This window comes from Panthera onca, chromosome A1 (genome assembly GCF_046562875.1).
Source record: "Panthera onca isolate mPanOnc1 chromosome A1, mPanOnc1 haplotype 2, whole genome shotgun sequence".
Classification (NCBI taxonomy): Eukaryota; Metazoa; Chordata; class Mammalia; order Carnivora; family Felidae; genus Panthera; species Panthera onca.
In genome coordinates this window covers 36,659,488-36,673,709 of record NC_138339.1, presented here as the reverse complement: position 1 = coordinate 36,673,709, position 14,222 = coordinate 36,659,488, and the positions used below count along the sequence as shown (strand labels likewise).

General features: G+C 34.0%; 1 protein-coding gene across 1 annotated transcript in view; it reads left to right on the top strand.

Annotated features, from left to right (window-relative positions):
- The window catches only part of HCN1 (hyperpolarization activated cyclic nucleotide gated potassium channel 1), a 394,340-nt gene that overhangs the window by 119,293 nt on the left and 260,825 nt on the right, over nucleotides 1-14,222 (top strand). The gene's annotated exons all lie outside the window — the stretch shown is intronic.

Below are 14,222 nucleotides of genomic sequence, written 5' to 3'. Positions count from 1 at the left end.
ATGAGCTATCTGGTGGAATAGGAAAAGCTGAAATCAAGGGTAGGCCAGGGTTTCTAGGACTGAAGCTGAAGCAAGGACAGCCATCCACCAACTAACTTGGATGTTGACATCCAGTAGTTAAGTGGAAAAAAGCAGAGGCATCAAATATAGTAGATGAATATGAGTGCCAGAATATTTCTCTCTTGCCATTCTTCAAATTAGGGTAGTTGCAGGTATATCTTTGATGGTGATTAATTTTTATCATTCTCAGATTATCCAATCTTCTTTTAAGATTATATCTCAATATGTGTGTCTCCATCTGCTATTAAAAGGATTTGCTCTTACAGTATCTTCTATATTTCATATACATTATGTCATGTGGAACAACACATTCTTCCTTTCATTGAACCAAAATCACTCCTCTTTAACATCTATTTATAGGTGCTAATTCTGAAGATAGACCTACAAAGTTTTGCAATTAGTAATAAAGAAAAAAATAATTCATGACACTTGTTAAAGTGTTAAGGCAGACTGTTCAGGAGGACTGTCACCATAGGTATAAGGATGATTGAAACGAGATTTTGCAATAGGGGAGAGAGGTGGGTCTCAACTCCTAATACAACAAGGAAAAGTGAGAATATATAGCCAAAGAGCAGAGTGAGGGTCAGTGGATGGAAAATTACGAAGAGAAGACTTCAAGACTGAGGGGGAGATTCTGGCTGAAGTGACCTAACGGGTTTCTTGCTGAAGGCAGGCCTAGGTGATCACACATCACTTGGAGGATGGTACAAGGTGAAGACTTTGGTCACATACCAAGAATGTGGATATCTGGGATTAGATACTGAAGATGGGGAATTTTGATTAAACTGATTGAATAGCATCTTTGCTAAAATTGGACAATGAAAACATGATCATAGAAACCTGAAAATCAGGACCTGCTTGGAAGAGAGTTCAGAGAAGCACCACTAGAATTTGGTCAAGGAGAGAATCTTTGTTACTGGTAATTACAACCTTCCTGAGATTTTACTTCTGTAAGATAAATGCTATTTCTGAGAGGGTGAGGAAAATATAGCCCAGTGTCTAGACTTTTCAGCTCCTCCTTAGTGTCTTAGTAAGCTCTTACCTTCAATTCCTCTTTTAAAACAAAGAGCTGATTAAAAAAAAAAAAAAAAAAAAAAAAAAAACAAGACAAAAAATGAAACTGTTTTAGACATGACATTTCCAATGCATAATTAGATGCATTGATGATATCTTTGTCCTAGAAACCTGCTCTGTTTATGCAAGGAGCATATTTCAAGTCTTTTGCTTAATTATACTGATGGATAGAATACTTAATAAGTTATATCAAATCAGGGTGCCTGGGTGACTCAGTCGGTTAAGCATCCGACTTTGGCCCAGGTCATGATCTGACCATTTCATGAGTTCGAGCCCTGCATTGAGCTCTGTGCAGGCCCCGACTGCAAGATGTTGCTACATTGCAAAGGAACACTTGAATTGCCAGTTGAAATAAAAAAAAAACTGTTCATTTGTTGACTACTGTTATTATCTGAATTCATTACCGTTTTTTTTAAGCTTCATTGTGTCAACAACTGCATTGTAAATTCACAGTTTGAGAGATGGGGAGTACTGCTCAAACATTAAAGGCAGAAGTAGTGCTGCTGAAGTTAATGGAGAAGTCAGATTTAATGAAGCCTTTGCAGTTCTTTGGAGAAACGTGATACATTTCACTAAAGGTGTTATTTATAGACCAGCCTTTCCCGTAGCTGAAGCCCAGATGCAAAATTTGAGGATGAATCTGCTTCTGTTAATCACTATCTTGTTCATAGATTTCTCTTGAAGAATATAGGATGAGCTTGAGGTGTAATTAAAATTGGGGCAGAAATGTCAAAGGGAGAGTAAATCAGCGATCACTGTGTGTTTTAAATTTATTTTGGGATTTGGATGTTGGCTATATAAGGCTAGTGACTTTATGCTTCTTAATCTGTTAACTTGTTGGCTACTTACAAATAATAAATAAAAATTACTTTTTAAAAATAGACACTTTTTGTACTTTACACCTAATTGAGAAATAGTCATTTTACGAAAAGTTTCTCCACTAAGGTTGAAATTATTATTTTTTATTATAAATTCTTTTTGTTTTTCCAGTCACCATTCTGGTTTTTAATGGAAGGGTATTAGTATATGTTCTTGATGGAAATGCTCAGAGTCATCTTCAACATTTACTAGGTTGTACAGGCAAAAAGAAAAAAAAGAGCAAAAAGACAGCTGCCAGAAATAGGTATTACTTCTGAAAAGAATACAATATGAAAATGACTGTCCTTTAGCAATGAAATTTTGTATCATGATGTCGACTATAATCTGAATCAGCATGCTCTTTGTAAAGCAATGTTTTACCTTTTTTTTTTTGAAAATAAAGGTAACTTTTACCCATCTTTAAATTTCTACCATTTTTTAATTTGCCATAATTTTTTAATGATATCATTTCCATCATGACATCTGAGAGTTTTATGAGTATCTTCAGATATCATTCATTTTTACCTAGATTTGAACCTATGGATATATTCTCTCATGATGCCAAAAAAAGGTGGGCAGATTTTCCTAAAATCCTCCTGTGGTTTCTTTTTTTTCCCCATGTGTTTGATATGAAATTAAAAGTGTAATCAATTAGAGCATGATACATCTTTAACCCTTTGGTCATGGATGAATTGTCCATTATTATTGACTGATCAGTTTTTTTATTGCAGTACCCAACCAGGATATTGGGCAGAAAATCTTGACAGTCAGATGTGCATATTACAGAATATGAATTAACTTACCAAAATTTAGGCCAGTGAAGTAGATAGATATAATGGACTATTATAGGATGCTAGTATGCATCGGAATTTTCCTTAAGAATAGGGATAATGAGTTGCCATTCTGTGAATTATTAAGATCTCCCTGCTTAAAATGATGTAATTTAGTTTTCTGTGCATAGCTTTCAAAAATAGTATGATCCCTTTTCTCTTTTTCTCACAAATGCAAAATCCATAGAAATGAAAATTAGCTGCAGCTGTGATTTTATGAATAACAAGTTTCCTAGAAACTACACTGAAGGAAACTTGAATCTGCAAATGAGTTTTATACTGCTCTTCTAAGCACGTGCAGATGGGAGGTTTGTGAGTTTTCACTGTTGCTACCAAAATACATTAAATATAATTTTTGAAGTTGATGGTCACCTTTTTTTCAAGTTTAAATTGGCATTTAAATAAGCACCATCCTTATGGAATGGACAAATATATATATATTAGAAATGGAAGCTTTAGCAATTGTCCAATAAAATGAAAATCTTATCTATTATAATATTTACCTATTTAAAAAAAAAGGTTCAATGAATTTCTGTTTTATTCACACAAACAAGGAACTTTCATACCATCTTGTAATGCAGGATGGATGATGATCATCACTTATTCTTTTGTTAAATCTAAGCTTGTAAAATTCATTTATATATATTCTTACTATATGCAAGGCATTGGTAGTTTCTAGTCCTTGTGAAAAAAAAATTAAAATAATCCAGAGAACATGTCTTTTTTTTTTAAGTTTATAAACTCCTTGGTGAGATAAGAATTGTGTATAATTAGTTTGATGATAGATCTTGGGCAATTCTAGGCAATTATTGAATATACATGGTAAGTATAATACTTAAACATGTTATATTAAAATAACCCTATGTTTTTCTTTCACAAAATTTCTATTCTGATTGAACAAAGAAATACAGAAGATGTATTATATCTGACATACAATTAGATGTTTGACAAAGCTTCTTATGACAAGATAGTGAGATATGAGTAGATGATTTGTAATATATTTAGTAGTAAATATTGGATTGATATAACCACAAAGTCCCTCATTAAAAGGATTGCTAGCAGTATGAAAGGCAATGTCTTTTTTTTTAAGTTTATTTATTTTTGAGAGAGAGAGAAAGAGATGGAGAGAGAGCACACGCACGCAAGTCGGGGAGTGGCAGAGAGGGAGACACAATCCGAAGCAGGCTCTAGGCGCTGAGCTGTCAGCACAGAGCCTTACGCAGGGCTTGAACTCAGGAACCGCAAGATCATGACCTGAGCCGAAGTTGGACACTCAAGCCATTGAGCCACCCAGGCTCCCCTGAAAGACAGTGCCTAATGGAGGGACTCTTCTCTGACCTATCCATCATGACATTTTAGATATTTTATATATTTCTTAGATGAAGACATTGAATATTTATTTACAATATTTGTAGGTGAAATAGATCCATGACAGTATTAAAAAATGTATTGACATAAAGAATCTGGACCTAAAATATCACAACCAGGAATAATCCATCACAAAAAAAAAAAAAAAATGATCCATTAAATCAAATTGGATAGATTTTAATACACATTGATGTATGATTGAAGTATGTTCTGCATTTGGGTTGAAAATTCATTCAAAATATTAAAATATAGATAATCAACATGAATATTTTCATATATATGAATACAAATATTAAACAATATGAAAAGACTCAGAAGTTCTATATAATGTTCAGCCTGATATGAGTAGGGAAACTGCAAATTTGATCCCACAAAGCTGCTTTAATGAATGCATACTATCTCAGCTAGTATATTGTCCATTCCATAGCTTATGTTTCTACCTTGATATCAATAGCTAACTCATAGTCACAATAGTAGAAAACAGAAATTAACCATACCAAAATGTTCACTCTTCCACTTTTACTGTTCTAGCAGCTCCTTTTTCCTTGGTTGCTCATTTGAGAAGCTTATGAGTCAGCCTCGCCTTTATTCTTTTCACATAATTAGTTGGTGTGTCATGTGTATTTTGTCAATATAGTTGGAGTTAACTTAGAACTGGGTTCGAAGTGAGTAAAATAGCAATATTCATTCATTTATTTGCTTGTGCATTCATTCCTTCATCTGTTTCAAACAATGGTTATTGAATATGGACTACAAGATAGTGTTTTCACAATCCCAGTAAGGAGAGAAAAAATTGTAAGAGAATTGGAATACCAAGAAATTTTAAGTAGCAAGAAAGAATGTAAATTGGATGTTAATAACAGTGAAAAAGAAGTTATTTATAAAATGATTAGTTTATCATTAATTAGGAATTTACCGTAATTCCATAGACTTTTCTCCATGTTTTGCATTAAGGTTATCTTTTTATTTTTATTTTTTTGATCACCTTTTTTTTGGTAACTATTGAGTCACTGTAACTTTTAAAGTAAACCTTCAATTTTAGGATATATCAGTTTTGACTGTCATTTTGATTTTGACATGGCTCCTTAGTAATTTACCAAATTCAATGGAAAGAATAATCATTCCAAATATACATCTAAATTAAAAATGTTCTTCCTTATAGGAATAAGAAGAATCTAAAATTGGAAAAATATTATTTTGGGGGGCAGGAGAGAAAGATGCAAGTTAACAACTTTGGGGACTGTCTTCTATTCAAACTGTATTCAGAGTTGGTTCTGGTTAAAAACTTCATGATACTTCAGAATCAAGTACCACCAAAACAGTTGGGAGCTATTTTACTTTGACACAGGTTGAGGTCAAAAATAATAATTATAATACAAAGGTGTAAGGATAAGTACCTTATATTTTTATTGTACATTTTGCATTCAATTAAATATACTCAAAAACAGTTTAAATCTCTTCTGTGTGGAACAGGTCTCCAATTGCTTGAATATATAGTGTACTTTAAGCACCTAGGACATTTTTTAAAGTGATGCTGTTCAATATCTCTGTGTAATAGCTTCTCCCAGTTTCATCAAAATATGATTTGTGCTAAGCTATGTTGGAAACACAGACCTAACAAAAGGAGCAGAAATCCTGTCACTGGAAAATACACAGGACAACTCAGACTTCTGGGTAACATCCACATGCCTATTGCTTGACATAGTTCATAGCTGAGCTTGGTAGAGGGCACTTAGTCCTTTAACAGAACTGTTGCTGTTCTACTCACTGTCACCACTATAGTGCTCATCAAAATAACACCTCAGAAAGAAAGCACAGAAATGTTCCCAAAGAACTGCTAATCTCAAAGAAAGTCTTTTTTTTTTTTAGACTTCTCTTTTCCTTGGCTAAAAAAAGCAATAAAACTACGTTAACAGATATTGAGAGAAGAAAAGATAAGCACTAGAAAAAAATTCTGACATACAACAGAGTCAGATACCAGGATGTGATAGGATAGACCCACTGTAGTCCAAAATACAAAAAGCATTAATCACCTTACTGGGATATTCATTAGCAAAATGAGGTTAGGGCATTATGAATATTTGAGAAAAAAAAACCTGCCTACATTTTATTGTTTTGTAACTGGTTATTTTGACATTGTGTGTGTGTGGTTCAATCTTCCTTTGAGTAGTTAGGAGGGAAAAAAAAAAACAGTTTTAGTCTCCGTGTGAATGGTTGGAGACAAGACAAAGCTGTATCCTAAAACCAAACATTATTATTATTATTAGTAGTAGTAGTAATTTACCAATCAGGACTATGTATGTCCCTGCGAAAGTAAGAAAAGAAAAAACTATCGAACAATAAAGCCTTGCTTAGCATTTTCTCATGCTTCTGCATATTTATGTCCAGCATAATGAAATAGTAATACTCGGGAAAAGAATTTATTTTTTTCTGGCTTGTCTGGTTCTTCACCAGAAGTTCTTCATTTTAAAACTTTTTGAAAATTTATTTTAAATGGATTTTTATTTTTTTATAATGTTTTGGGTAAAAATTATACATTTCACCATGCATGTCTTCTTTAAAGAATGCTGATAAACAGCCATACGTCCACCACTAAGCTTGAGAAATGGAACAGTGTCGTTGCCTTTAAAGATTCTCTGCAAATGTATTATCCTCTCTCCATCCTTCCAGAGGTAGCTTTTATTTTGAAGTAGAATTATTTATGCTCTTGCTTTTCTTTAAGAGGTTTCTCTCTCTTTCACACACATGCACACATACATACTCTCATTCACTCACATACATTCACACACACACACACAGGTTTCAACTATATTCAACTCAGGTTTCAGTAAGTACAGTGCTATTTAATGAACATGAGGTAACCCTTCTTTGGTAATTAGAACTCATGCAGCCTGTCAGTGCTATTGGTCTAAATATCAGTTAAGATTTTGTGGTATTGACAGTGAAGAAGGTATGGAAGAATTTTGACTGAATGTGACTTGAACTTAATGACATGCTATTTCTTCAATGCTATTTGACTAAATCTCTAATTTGTATTTCATTTTTAGTTATCTGCCTCTTTTACTTGAATTATGAAAAAATATATAAATTAATTCATCTTGGTTATGGACAATCAAGGTTTAAACATATGGTATGGTTTTTATATTTATGGTCTACAAGTATAATTATGTTTCAGTGTGGGAATTCAGTACCCCATTTCTTATTTTGAAGTCATAACTGCTTGAGGAGAAGTTTACAACTATTTAAATTGTGACTATTCATTTTTATTCTGTATTTGCGTTTACAGTTTATAAATTCTGTATCTTTTCTCCTTTTATTTATTATCCATAGCTTGTAATTACTGATATCTTCTCCAAAGAAAAAGACAGAAAACTGCAGTGTTTCCTCTTTTTACTTTTGTCCAAAAAGTCAAATTCACATTATGTCACTTAGATTTTGTAGTTCTCTTGAGTATTCTGTGTGTCTTAGGCTATTTCTGAGCCCACTTCTTACCTGGGATGACAGACAAAAATGCTAATAAAGTGTGGTCAGTACAATGGTTAGACATTCAAGAGTCAGTGAAAGGACCCAGGTGCTTCGCTTAACCAAGTTGAAAAGAATCACAGAAGGTGTTTTTGTGGAAGTGAACCTTAAATGGATTTGGAGATCGCTAGGTTAAAGCAGGGGTGTCTGAGTGTTCTAGCAGTGTGCAAGAAGACAGCATTACATGGGCAGCACATGGTAAGTCACATTCAGGACATTTGGAGAACAGAGCTGGAGAGGATGCCCATGGGGTCATAGCTCTGGTAGGCTAGTGACAGATAGGTTTTGACCATCAAGACACAGTTGTATTCTCTACAGAGTTAGAGCAGTAATTAGGGGAGCTCTACCGAGTGGGACGCTGCCATCATTTCCTTAGGTAAATTCATTTTTACAACAAGCATTTTGTAGCATTACATGTGGAGTACAGCCCACAGATTTTATTCTGTGTGTAACAGAGCAATAAGTTAGGCCTTATCCTCTTAGATTAACAATTTTTTTTCTGCATGGATATAATGAAATGTTTTTGGTGAGTGCTAACTAAAGCATATCAACCAATATTTGTGTGTTTCATTAGGGCAAATCAGTTATTATAGACAAATCTTTTTGGATTTCAATTTTGTTCTGTTCTATATGAGATATATTTTGTATAGATGTTTTATTCTCTATGGGATATATTTTGTCGCTTCATGTTAATATGCATACATTTCTTTTCTTTTTGAATTTTAAGATTACATGAGGTTAGAAATGATTGCTAAAATTAAAGGGCAAATACACAGTGAAATATTTTCATCAAGCAGAACATATCGGGTATTATTATTCGATTATTACAATTAGGATATGTAGAGTTTAAAAAACACAGTAATAAAAAAATCAATAGCAAAATGTATAAGATAAGGGAAATGTTGAAAAATACATATATCCTGCAACTTTAATACTGAAAAAAATGGGGGCAAATGACTTGCTATTAAAAATAATTATTTAATGCAAAACAATGAGATTTATTGAATTATACATAACATTTCTGAATGATGAGTTTTGCTTCTCTATTATGTTTCTAATCTCAGAGGGCTATCATTAAGGAATATACTAAGACATTTTCATCTGTTGTACAGATGAGGGCCAACCAATGCTTCTTATGTTCGTGCTATAAGACGGTCTCCAGTTTTGTATTTCAATGTAGGAGTATCTAAGTATCATTCATCTTTTTGCTTTATGTGAAGATTATTTCCCTTATTCACATTGTTGTGTGATTTGCATTCTTTTAAAATTCTAATAAGGGCATAATGCTATTGCTTTCCATTTTATAGTGCATGGTTTAGTCTCCCAGCATGTAAATTGTGGCACTGAGCAAAATGCTGATGGTTTATCTTGAAAAGATAGGATTGCTAGGTCTTATTGTTTCAGTAGCTTTCAAGTCAAGCATATAATTAATGTATGTGCGTGTGAAAATACGTTGCTATGCTTAAAATGTTTTTTCACATTTTGAATTTTATACTTTGTAAGAAAGGTTTCTGCTCTGAAAAGAAACCACACACTTGTAACCAATTAAAATAGGCTATTTAGTAAATGAATTCAAAGTATAAGGTTAGCTCTTTTATTTTGAAAATCATTCCTCCCCACTAATTTTGCTGAACCAATTGATGCATGTTGAGCTTGATTCTTGCTCCCCGCCCCTCCCCCACCCCCAGCCTTGAATTGCCCTATGGGGTATGCTATTCTAGACCTACCTTTCCATCTTTCTTCATAAACTTTTATTAGTTTCTCAGATATTTTGTAAGTTAGTTATGTATTCTCCCTTTTTGGAGTGTCTCTAAAATGTCAGGAAGAAGTGGTCGTACACCAAACCCCTGGAAAGCACACTGATTCGCATCCACAGCCAATGATTGATAACTTGCCCTATTTAAATCAACATCTAGGAGCATACAATGTGGACACTGGGTAGTATTTCATAGATGGCTGAGAGCAGCAATCTGTGCCCCATAGAACTGGATTTTCTTATAAACCTCAAACGCTTTTATAGCTAACACATCTTAAAATAATGCCAGCACATGTTCTCTCTTCTCCCCTCCACTGGCCACTTAGTAGATGGCAGTAAGCCCACAAAACTGTGCCCTGCCACACTCCACTAATGACCCTATCGTCAGCACTCTTTATCTTCTGTGGGATCTTGTAGTTTGGCACAGCACAAAAGCCCCTCTCTGAGTGGTGAGTAAGAGCTGAATTCCAGCTCAGGCTCTGCTACCCAAGTTTTATTCACTTGGCAAGATACCCAACAGAACAGTTTCATTGTTTTGTTTCCCCTACATTTATTGGCCCAGAGGGGGAGCCTTTCTCTAATTATTGCCATGCTCCTGTGTGGTTTAGCTGTGTGCTTATCAGAGGTTACACAATGGAGTAGTGGTGCAATGAAAATACTTTGTATTCCTTACAATATTGGAATACATTAATGAGGATATGAACTGAGAGGTTATCGTCCATCTTGGAATGGCAAATCAATACACAGGAGACTGTCTTTCCAGAACCTTAAAAAAGAAAGGAAGAATTGGAATTTATCACACCACTCTACTTAGAGAAACTTGAAATGACATTTTAATAAGGCATTTCCTCGGAATGGGCCTAAATTCTGGGGATATAGAAAGAAACTGATTTGGATCCTAGACCTCAGTGAGATGATTTTGCTTTTACTTACTTGTTTATTGATTGTGTTTTTTAGTTACTTGAGTGAACCAGTAAAGATCTTTATTTTTCGAATCAGTTTCCATTTAGTAATGTACAATGTTTACTAAAAAGAAAAAAGACTTCTATAAAAAACATATATCACATACACTAATGGCACTGATTTCTCCAAAGCTATTCTGAACCTTGACACAATTTAGAATTGTGTCCTCAGTGCAGTAGTTCTTCCCTTAGAGCTCAAAATCTTAGCTGTCAAACTTCCCCTAAACTCATTAAGACTCATTTGTCTCTGTCAATGACATGTTCTCAAGAGCCAGTTCATGCCAGGCTGCTTTGTCTCACAGCCACTTTGAATAAGGCCAGTTTTCAAGAAAAAAGAGAACCTCTGCTTTGGAATGTATTATATCTCAGGAAATTACATAATTTTTTTTCTTTACAAAGTTCCATTTGCAGGGAAAAGTGCAGGTTAAGCACTGTCTAAATAAATTAAATGGTGCATAATAAAAATATTCTTTCTATAAAAAACTCAACTCAGAATACTGTATACTAGTCCAAATGAACATACTCGAGAGGTTCTGACCACCTTGACTGAAGGATAACAAGTAGTTATGCCTGTACCATATGTTGTGATAAAAATAAAACATATATAACACTCTGATTATTTGTTTTAATTCAAGGGTAGATTTTCCTTCATTTGAAGAATAGATGATGGGTGGAATGAGCCCTGGTCTGTAAATACAGTTTCTTTCAACCCGTTTTTTTTTTTTTTTAAACAAAAGTGAATGCAAATGATTCTTAGATATACACAAGTGACTATACTTCATAGCCCCAGATTTTAATGGCTGAGTTTTAAGGGTTGGAACTGACATTCTCTTCTAATAATAGAGTAAAAATAAGGATGCCTTGGTGGCTCAGTTGGTGAAACGTCCGACTCTTGATTTGAGCTCAGGTCATGATCTCACAGTCGTGAGTTCGAGCCCCACATCAGGCTCTGCACTGACAGTGTGGAGCCTGCTTGGGCTTCTCTCTCTTGCTCTTTCTTTCTCTCTGTCTCTTCCCCATTCATGCTCTCTCCCTCTCTCTCTCAAAAATAAATAAACTTTAAAAAATGGAGTAAAAATAAAAAAATTGCCTAAACAGATGGCTGCTACAATGACCACCGTTATCTTCAAACATTTTTGTCTGCTCTAACATAAAAGCAAATGAACTATTGAAGCTACAAATTTGTATAACCACAAATGTTTTAGCCTCTGATGTTTTGTTAAGACCTATAATCTCTAACTTTGAACACCCGCAGCCTACTGAAGAATATAATATTTAACAAATTATTAAACTAAGATGAGCCCTAAAATTGTATGAACAAAATATGTGATGAAAACAGAGAAGAGAGTTTCAAAAAGGATCTCAGAGATGTCATATTGGAACAGCATTTGAAAAAAGCATTCCTTGCATCAAACTCCTTCATCACAATGCCTCCTAGGTTATCCTGGTAAGAAATGGCACCTGCAGAATGTCAGGACCAGATTTATGACTTATAGGAAGACCTATTTCAGTCGAGAGACTATTTTAAAGCCCAGAACAAGAGCAATTCTAGTAGAAGTGGTAGAAAGAGGGGGTATGAGGAGAGAACAGAATAAATTAAAGAAACCGTTAAGAAGTAGAATGAACAGTACCAATTAGAAGGGAAGAGTGAACAAAAAGAAAAAATTATCAAGGATCACTCAGTTTCATTGTTCCCTAAGATCATTAATATAAAACAACTGAATGTGGGGCACAACTCATGGTACAGTTTTAAGCCTGATGATTATTCCTATTTTTTCATGTGATGATTGTGTGTTTCTGAGAGCATTCCTTTAATTTTAGATTGGTAGACTACATCCAATATTATTTGGCATTCAAATCCAAAATGTGGCTTTTTTTTTAAAGACCTGTCTACCACCATCCAGGCTCTGTCCTCCCTTGCCCTTTCCCCCTGTGAATCCAGGCTAACTGGATAATTCCTGTTTCCACCTGTTATACATGGGTGATCTTGGAAGAATATGGAAACCTCCCTGTGCCGTCAGTTATGTTACCTGTCACATGAAGATGATAATAGGACATACCTCATAGAGTCAATGCAAAATTTAAGTTAGTTAATGCCCATGATCCTCTTAACTTACTTATTCATTTTTTTTGGAAAATGGAATTTAATTAAAGTTAAACTTTATTATATTGACAAATCCTTGGGGAGCAAGCATGAGGAGTACTCTTTAGATCATGTCATGTTGAAAGCCAAAGATGTTCATTGGCCATAATTTTTTTTTTACCTAAGCATACTTATTTGTAAAATGCACAGTAGGACTTCACAATTATAAAACATTAAAAAATGCATGTAGCCCTTATATATGATGCCAATAGTTTTTGCCATTTCAAAGTACCAAACTAAATCTTCATAATAACACATAAAAAATGATTTGGCAACTCCAGAGAAAACCAGATTTTCTTAAGAGCTTACCTTATGAGAAAATGTTTATCTTCAGCTATTTTTAAATTTAAGTGAGTACTTTTGATTTTGCCTATTTTAATTTGGTGTTCTGCCCAGACACCATTTGGATGTGATCAAAATGACTTGGTTTCAATATACTCTTCATTTCTGGATTTTTCCAGTCATCATTAATTACCTGCTTCTCCCACCAATCCCCCATCCCCCACACCAAGCTACACAGTATTTCCTTCATTACTTTGACACATTTAGATGAGCAGGAGCCTACATACTAAATACAACACATTGAAAGCCCTCACTATTAGAATAAACCTCCAAAGAGACCTTTATACTTGTCTCCACCTCTCAATTATCTTATGAAATCATATAAATTGGCTTTATCCAGGCTCTAGTTTGTCCTCATTATTCATCATCTACCCAATTAGTGACTAATGAGCCTATACGTATTGAGAAAGTAAAGTAGAATATAATGTTTATATTTTTAGTAGGGGAGGGGAAGTGTTTTGCCTTCTTTGGAGTTACTTAGTGTATAGTCAAAGGGCATGTGTAGCAAAGAGTTTTTGTTTTTGTTTTTTGTTTTTTGTTTTTTTTTTTTTTTTACTTCTTTGAACTAGAGAAAAATGATATATCATTAATGCATCATGAGAAACTTCTTTTTCTCCTTCATGCTGAGTGAAAAAGAAAAAAAAAGATCTTAGGAACTTTAAGAAGTATTAGTTCAGTGTCAATGAAAGAGAGAATAGATGACCTGTAAGTGATCTGCTTTTATTTTAAAGCTTAAAAGTACAAGTCAGTCTCTACTGTACTTGAATTCATTTAAAAGTGAGATTCGTTCTTGTCCTGTTTGTCTCTGTTAAACTTTTAGATTCAGTAAAGCTAATGGCACCTTCACTAAATTGTACTTGTCTTTACTTTCATAATCATGTCTGTGATCTTTAATTACCACGCCAATTAGATTTGCCTTCAGAACCTGTGCTTTTAATTTTAATGATGTGATCTATACTTTTCTTATCACTGAGACTCAAAATCACAAGCAAAGATATTTTGGAAGAATTATCTTGTCATACTTCATAGATTTGGGAGACAGTGTAGGGCACTGAGGCAACACTTGGAAAGAGACATTTTCTTTGGTGTCTTTCCATTTCTTCTTTCTGGAGACTTTTGCTTATCGTAACATTTATGGAGCAGCATGAGCTTTCCTAAGGTTACTTAACCTCTCCGAGATTTGGATTCCACATTAATAAGATTGACATAATGATGTCTGCCTTTTCCCTCTGTTAAACTTGTTCGAAGAATCAAAAATCAAAATGAAAAATTCTGTGTTAGGAGTATTAATAACAATATCAATCAAT